This window comes from Oryctolagus cuniculus, chromosome 1, assembly GCF_051225735.1.
Source record: "Oryctolagus cuniculus isolate XC-2025 breed Fujian yellow rabbit chromosome 1, ASM5122573v1, whole genome shotgun sequence".
In the NCBI taxonomy this organism is placed as follows: domain Eukaryota; kingdom Metazoa; phylum Chordata; class Mammalia; order Lagomorpha; family Leporidae; genus Oryctolagus; species Oryctolagus cuniculus.
The window spans coordinates 39,190,016-39,199,243 of record NC_142867.1 but is presented as its reverse complement, the minus strand read 5'-3'; positions in this window follow the sequence as shown (position 1 = coordinate 39,199,243).

Genomic DNA, 9,228 nt, shown 5'->3' with positions numbered 1-9,228 from the left:
TTGCCTCCTTGAGTTCCCATGCCAGTAGCTTCCTCTCCTTTTCCTGTATTGGCCCAACCTCCTTCCCTAGATTGCTAAATTTTGGAATCCTTAAAGTGTAATTCTGAGACTTTTTGTCTTCCCACTGGAGACTTTAACCACAGGACTCTTCCTCATTTCCAAACCCTCAAAGACCACCCACATAGGGTGACTTCCGTATTTATATCTCTATTCTAGATAGCGCCGTAGACCTCCTAATCAATACCTTCTCAAGCTTGTTTCATGCCTATGATTGTATATCTGCCTGACACATCTATAATTGATTTATTGGTTCTCTCCCTCAAGTATCTGCTTCTGCCTATCTTCTCCATACCAACAAATGCTGCCTTATCCATTTGGTTAAGGCAGAAACTTTGAGTCATCCTTGACTCTTCTTCCTCACCTTCCCACATTCAGTCCAAGACCAAAATCCAGTAATTCCTACTTCCAAAACACATCTCCACCTCCATTGTCACCTCCCCCAAGGACAAGCTGTCCTGGCCTCATCTGTCCTCCTCTAATGCATTAACCACACAAAGCAGAAAGGAAAACGGTTTAAATCTATACATCAGAAGTGGGCACTTTAGCCTAGCAGTTGAAACCCCACATAAGATGCCTGTATCCCACATCAGGGTATCTGGGTTTGAAACCTGTTGTAGCACCTGCCTACAGCTTCCCGATAGGGCAGACTCTAGGAGGGAGTGATGATGGCTCAAATGGTTGACTGAGTTCCTGCCACCCATCTGAGAGTCCTGGCTTTGGCCTGGCCCAGCACCAGTCATTGTGGGCATTTGGTGAATTAACTAGCAAGTGGGAAAGATTGCTCTGTTTCTCTCTCTCCCTCTTTTTCAAATAAGTATTTCTAACATTTTAAAATTATGCATCAGATCAAGGCACTCTCTGGCCCCACATTTTTCAATGCTTTCTTTTGCATTGTGACAACATCCCAGATCCTTTCCAGGCCCACAGAGCACCCCATGATCTGGTCCTGCCACCTTGCCAGGCATTCACTCTGCTCCAACCACACTGTTCTTTTGTGTTCCTTGAAATGTACCAAATCAATACAGAGGAATCTTAATGAACTGGAATGCTCTGGTTCACTGAGGAATAAGCAAAATGGGTTTTATGTTTCCACTATTTTTTATTAAAACACTTTCTCTTGGATATTGAATCTACTGTGGGGCTCTGGCAGTCAAAGTCAGCAAACATGGTAGTAATTTTCTTTGTAAACTGAAAATCTGACACATCCTTGGCACCATTTTTCACCAGTTTTCACTATTCAAGGCAGTGGGTAAAGATGAAAAAGCTATAGGATCGAGGCTTTACTATTTTCACAGAATCGATTGAGATTGGCTCTGTGCTATTATTATTATATTTTGCAGTGAGCGGGGATGGGGATCTATGTTACTTACTCAGCTATTTGTCCTCTCATGAAACTCTTGGTCCTGACAGTGGAATATGGATAATGAGAGTCTCATTGGTTTTTCACATGCAATTCACTGATTCCATGTAACCAAGGTAGCTTCTACTAGTGTACATATATACCTTGTGTGTGTGAAGTTATATGTCATGGGCATATCATTACTTTATCTGATCCTCAGCTCACATCTGGAAAAGGTGATGATAATATCAACTCATTGACAGTCTTTGTGAAGCATTTGGAATAGCAGGTCCGACAAAGTAACAGATGTTATTAGGAAGTAGAGAAGGAAGATTCATAAATAAATCTCTCTATTTTACTCCATTTTCTTCACAGTCAAAATTTTCTTACTTTGCTATCATTAACTTACTACTTCACATTCACAAGCATTATATAAATTTCTTTTTCCCAACCCCATCTTTGTCTTCTCCAAAAATAGATATTCAGGGTTAGCCAGTGGTTAAGACAACTCTATCCATTCCATAATGTCTATACTTTGGTGCCTTGTTAAATTCCTCTTTCTGCACATAAATGCTTGGAAAACAGTACTCTGTTATCTCAAGGACTGGCTCCTAGGTTTTAGATAAGCAGGGACTTTCCATTAGTCTCCATTCTGCTCATGGTAAACATCACCTCTCTCACAGCATACCCTGTATCTCTGGTAAGGCTCCATATCAGTCAGATATTCAAACAGAAGGTCCGACACTACCATGAAGAATGGCTCTGGGAGGGTTTTTCCATGTTATACCAGGTTTGAAGGTCAAAGGGTCAGCCTGGGAATCTTGGGTCCTCCATCAATAATTCCATCCAGGACAGGATCATCAATTTCCTTCATCTCAACCAGGACCTATTTTCACTCTAATGGAGACTGAAACAGTGGTCCCAGATACTTTAATATTCTTTCCATTACTAGTTAGCATCAATTAGGACATCCTAAGCTTCTCCCAAACTAGAAGGATTTGAAGAAAGTTGGGGAGTTTCCAATTGTACATAGAAAACAACTTCTTTACAGCACAAGAGATAAAAACATAAGGAAGTAGTTCTCTGGGCAAATTCATTGGACATTTTTAAGGAGTAGCAGTTATGAGGTTCAAATGTCTCAAGCTGGAGCCCAGGGCAAAAAATTACCTAGATTTTCCTTGAAGTTCCATAATTAAAGTGCAATGTAAATTTGTGTAAATGAATCAGTCATAAAACCAAATATAAAGCATGACCCTTCTGTTTCTACAAATGAGAAATTTATGTTAGCAGATTATAGGACATTGACCATACACCACATTGATAAGAAATTCTTGAATATAAAGATTATCACTCTTGTTTTTATTAATACTTACATTTAAAAAAACAAGTCAATAGAACTACTGGTCAAATATGTAAGACATTCAAGATAAATGAGTAATAATTATCTACACCAAAAGATTCATGGGTAAACCTGGTTTCAGTTACTGGGTTTGCAGGATGAGGGAATGTACACATGTGTAATAAACAAATACAGTCTATGGCTCTGTAAGAATTGGAAACAGAGATATTTAAGGAAAACCAGTTGTCATCTGCACAGCCAGACTGATGCAACATATAGTACTTGGGATTCATTGTGTATTGGTGACAATGTTAGAGAGATGGAGTATGTTACAGAAGATTTCTGTCCTGATGACAGATTACTGCATTACTGAATCTTGTGTGTGTCTCAATGTGTCAAGTTGATCCAAACAGCAACAATAATTTTTGTAAAGGCAGGCATTTAAAAAGAATTTTATTTTCTCCTTCCAGAGCACTTCCTTGTCTATACTCTTATTTCATCTCCTCTCCAGGGTCCAGGAGTAGACCTACCTGCCTTTGAACTGAAACAGCAGAACTACGTGAAACTTCAAATTTTGGATAGGCCTGCTCTGGACACATGTCACAGCCAGAGTTTTCTGAGCTGCCTTCTGCATGATCCCAGAGTTACAGACACCAAAATTCAATGTAAGTGTGAGATTTGCCTGATTCATTCTGTTTCTAATAGTTTACGCAAAGTACAAAAAATTCACAGAGGAGTCTTTGCTTCAGAAAAAGATTTAGAAAAGTATGCACAAAATTTTAATGCTCTTCCTTTCTTCCTTTAATTCTTCTCCTTCCTTCTTTCCTTTGATTTGCCTTTTTTTCTTGACTAAAGCAAATCACTAACTTGCTAGGTTTTCGGAGGCGGCATCCTTTATTGAACCGTAGTATTAATTCATGTTTATGCATAATAAAATGCATAATATTCAATTTCCTGAAACATAAATTTAGACTATTATTAGCATTTTAAAATAAGTTTTCAAATGCAAATAGAAAATATGAGGTTTTTAAAAAGCTAAATTGACACTTTTTCCTAAAATCAATCTCCATTTTCTAGTTCCAGAGCCAAAAAAAGTGAAATATGCATTAATTTGGCATGATGAGATGTTCAACACATCTTGTTAGTTCTCTATTTTGTTCTTAAGTTCCCCTGGGTTTTCTCATGAACACCCACACAATTAGAAAAACCTTCTCTACCCCAACTTTTAATTTTAAGAACTAAATAACCCATGTAGACACAAGTAACTTTGCTTTCTAACTTCCTAAAGGAAGCACAAGCAGACAGGTGATAAAGACAAGCGAAAACATGCATATATAAAGAGAGAGAAACAGAAATATTTTCAATAATTAAGTCTGCTTATAACATGTCCCTTCTCTATCTCTGTGTCTATGCACAGCCAAGGGAACAGCCCAACCCCTAGAGAAGAATTTGAGGGCTCCGCATTTGTCTCTCTGTCTCCATCCCACCACCCATCACATGCTTCATTCCATCCACATCAGGCTGCCAGTATTTCTCCAGACACGCTCTTACCCTTTCACGTCCAATTCCCCCATTACACACTGGGCTGCATGTAGACAATGGCTGCTCATATATTTGTGTTCTCACTAGCTTGCAACACCTCACCCATGCTCATCACCATGAGTGCTGCTAAGATTCCTAAACAAAGGTCCCCAACTTTGCCAGTTTTCTTTATATATATATATATAATACGTGTATATATATGAAATATATATGTATATGTATATGTATATATATGTATATGTATATGTATATATAAGTAGGCCAAGAAATAGCTAAGAAGAGTATGGAAAAATGTAAGTCTGGATGAAGTGTTCATTAGTCTAACTTTTCTAAAGAGAAATTTAAACATACTTTTTCTTTTTCTTTTAATTTTTTTTTTAATTTTTTTTTGACAGGCAGAGTTGACAGTGAGAGAGAGACAGAGAGAAAGGTCTTCCTTTTGCCGTTGGTTCACCCTCCAATGGCCGCCGCGGCCAGGTACTTATTCCGGTCTCCCATGGGGTGCAGGGCCCAAGCACTTGGGCCATCCTCCACTGCACTCCCTGGCCACAGCAGAGAGCTGGCCTGGAAGAGGGGCAACCAGGACAGAATCCGGCGCCCCGACCGGGACTAGAATCCGGTGTGCCGGCGCCACAAGGCGGAGGATTAGCCTAGTGAGCCGCGGCACTGGCCTAAACATACTTTTTCAAAAGTGGAGTTGCTACTTTTGAACTGGAAGTTCTACTTCTGAAAATTTATCCTAGGAAAACAATTCTGTGTACATATAAGCTAAGTTTGCCACAGCAATGCTTATAATATCAAAATATTATAAACCATCAAAATGCTCAAAAATGAGAGGTTCAGTAACTAAATAACAGTTCATTCACACAATGGAATGAGAGTGTGAGCTCAGTACACTTGGGACAATGAAGGGACAATAAAATAGAATATTTGCAGCCTTGGAGAAATGGTATCATTATATTAGCAAATAAAAATAGAGTCTACATATTATAATCCAGTTGTTGAAACAAAAGAAATGTTTTAATCATATAATATGTATGAAAGAACATGTAACTATTTGTAATTACTGGAATGTCTATGAAAATTTAAAATAAAAAAATTAAGACCTTGTGACATCAGGTAAACATTGTATCTGACTTATTAGGAACATGTCAAGCTGCCCTGGCCAAGCTTCTCTCCAGTGAGTGATGCAGTCCAGAAAAAGGCCAGTAGCTTAATGTCTCCCAGCTTGCAAGCCACTGGAAAGTCTTAGCCATGGAAGACAGACAACCCAGACGCACGCTAGAAGACTCCCTACGGTGGAAAACTGAGATGATCCCATTACCTAAGCAATAATTGTCCTTACATCAGCTAATGCATTTTTAAAAGAACTGAAATTTTATTGCTTTTTTTTTCAGAGCTCCTCCTCTTACTGCATCCATCTCACCACCCACATGCTCAGCTCAATCAAAGGGACAATGAAACTGTTTTCCTACGACCTATTCTCCCTCATTCTCATCTGAACATTGTTAACTTGAAACCCATTCATCAACCAGAAAAATCTCAACTTGAATATCTTTCAAAACACACAGAGAAAGATAAACAGAAAACTGAAATATATTTTCCTGGACATTTCAACCCCCAGTGGGCTTTCAAATTCCATTTTAGGTCATTATTGGGTAGCTTCATTGAATCACTACTAAGCAGTCACCCCGGGTCTTAAAACAGAGCTCTCAGTCTGTGAAAATGGAGATGTTATCACCAAGAAGGTGAAGGGCCTGGGAGACAGCTGGTTGCTTTTACAGGGACTGACATTATCTGGAAGGAGAATCAGCTTGGCTTCTGAATATAAACAGGAATTAGTAAGGTAGAAGCAGAACAAATAAGCATAGTGAGAGACCTTCCTCAAAGAGCAGTCCCTGGAAAGGAAGGGAAAAGACCAGACACTGACTCTCCCTCTCTTTTTGGATTTCAATCAGACTCAGAGTTCAGGAGGAGGAAAACATGCTTTGGAGTTGACAAGCCCCATTTACAAGACTGGTTCAGCTATCACATAATGATATTGCCAGGCAAATTAGAAAACTCCCTCCTGGCTGAGATTTCTGGCCAGAAAAAATGGATGCAATAACACCTCTGTCCCAGGGTTGTTGAGAAGTACCATAGTTAATACAGAAATTCATAATGTCTAATACATCATGAGTAATAAGTAAATGGTGATATTACTATGTGAGGAGGTGAATAGAGGCTAAGAGGATACAGGGAACATTTTTAGCGAGGAGAAGCTTTGCAAATATTATCTTTTAATTCCAGAAGATCAGCCCACATCCAAAAGCCAGAGTGAGAAGCACCAGGCAAACTCACAATGTCTCCTTCCAGCTAGAGGTCAGTGTTACTTCAGTATCTCCATAGAATAAAACAAAGAAAATCTATTTTTTGAAAATCTCTCTATCCTTATGCTCTTTGGTGTCTTTTCCTAAATTTTCAGAATAGGTTCACCATTGTGGGTAACGTGTCTCCATGTCACCACAGAATTAATCAGTCCTCCACTCATGGCTATGGTTTCAGGGATTTTGAATCACAGATTTAAAAAATAAAGGGGGAAGGGATTAAAAAGAACAAGAATTACCAGTCAGGGCTGGCATTCTTCACGGATGGTGTATTTGCGTTATTGGAGTTTAATCATAAACCCATCATTTGGAAATGCAAAACTCATTGATGTTCAGGGGCTTGACATTCTTCACCTGACGCACCCCCTGAGTAATGAGATGGCTCTTGCTTGAATGAGGCAAGGAAGGAAACCAAAGTTGTTTACAGGGGCCTATCTGGTTCATTTCTCAACACCTTGAGAGCTGGCATATTGTCTCTGTCTTTCTGTATCTTTGTATCTCTGTCTTTGGGTGTGTGTGTGTGCATGTGTGTGTGTGTGTTTGTGTGTGTATCTATCTCTCTGTTTCTCTCTCTCTCCCTCTCTGTCTCTCTCTCTCTCTCTCTCTCACACACACACACACACACACACACAGAGGGAGAGAGAAAGAGGGAGAGAGAGTGAGCACCACAGTTCCCCATGAGAATGATAAAAGCAGTGGCTAAAGCAAAGTGACAAACAGCCTTTGTGAAGCAAAAGGGTCATTGGCCTGGAAGGAATCACAGACATCATGTCCCCTATCTGTCTGATAATATTTCATCTAAAATCCTTCCCGGCTGAGTGGAGATCAGGCCAGTCCAAAAGATCACCATACAGTCGATCTCTTTGTACTTAATTCAGCAGCAGATACACAGTGTTAATAACAATAATAAAAACACTCATATATTAAGCCTGTATGTAACAAGCATGGTGGTGAGCAGAGCAGGCTTGGTGCACAAAACTAAAGACGTCTCATGGGAAGCATGTATTGAAAAAACAACTACAAATAAAAACACAGAATTATAACTTCTCGCAAGCACTGTGAAGAAGACATTCACACACAGAGGGGAGATCTCACTACATCTAGGGAAGATACTGGCTTGTTCAAAGAATTTCAATGAAAACCAATGTTCTTGGAGCAAGTGGACAAGGATTTAGAGATGGTCAGAGGCTGAACCACACCAGCCTCATTGAGCACAGCAAGAATTTTGATTTTTATCCCAACAGCAGTGGAAATAATATCCTTGGAGTTAAATCGTAAAGACAGACAAACAGCACAGGACTCATTTATACCCACTTCATTAGAGCATGGACTCCTATAGTCCATGGCTACAGATTCAGTCTCCCTGAAAGTTAAGCAGTGTCACAGGAAGATATTGTTCTACATGCGACTCCTAACATCAACCAGATACCCTTTCTCAGAGGTTGTTTATGGGTTAAAACTATTTGAACCTGACACATGGGTTTAGTTCCCCTGTTTCCATTGTGCTGGCAACTGGGGAAAAGCGATAGTCAAAATAAAATACAAAGAAATAACCCATGAAAATACTACAGGTGCTACAATAGAAATACTGAAAATGCAGTCAAGAAAGGCAGCAGAGATTGACTGAAAGATGCAGGACACAGACCCTGAGTTTTTATGTCGGGCCTGTGTCACTCATTAGCCATGTGACCTTGAGAGGTCATCTCCGTGAATCTGTTACTTTCATGCTCTGAGAGTAAGTTTTGTGTACTGAAAACGCAATTGAGAAACTGATTTTTACAAAATTTTTAACAGGTTTTTGTGTGGTTACAGTTTTCTGACTTTTTTTATTTATTAATACATAGAGAGCAGACTTCATGAATCTCATAGATATAATTCCAAGGATACAGTGACCCCTCTCTCTCCCTCTCTCCCCCCCTCTCTCTCCCCCTTTGTTCCTTTTTCTTCTTTTAATTTTTTGTAATAACATGCTTTTTGATTTACTTTATAATCACAGGCTCAATGCGCCTCTAAACAAAGATCTCTGCAAGTAAAAGGTAGATAGACAATGCTTCTGCAGGGGTGTAGACGAGGTTTATAGACAATAATCAAACCACAAGATGTCAGTTTAGCTCAGTATACATTTTTCTTATTGCTTTTTTTTTCTCCTGCAGCTTCATATTTATCTTACAAGTCCTATTTTTCTGTTTATAAGTGCAGCAAATTTTAACTATGACATTTTAATCACATTTCAAGGGCCGTTAAACAATATTTGGTTACATTTGAAAACTCAGTTAAATTCCTTCAAATAATTTAAACCACATTTATAAATTCAATTTCACCATAATAGCATCAATTATTTGATCAAAAAATGTTCCCAAGTACTTAATCTAACAAATAATGTTATGATGTGATTGGCATGCATGTTCACTTCTGAGTCCCAATTTTTCAGTTATACAATTTTAATTTTTTATTTATTTATCTTATTTATTTGAAAGGTGGAGAAGCAGAGACAGTCCGAGATCTCCCATCTGCTGGTTCAATGCTTACAACAGAAGTGCTAGGCCAGACACCTAAAATGAAAGCTGTAGAAGCGAAACTGA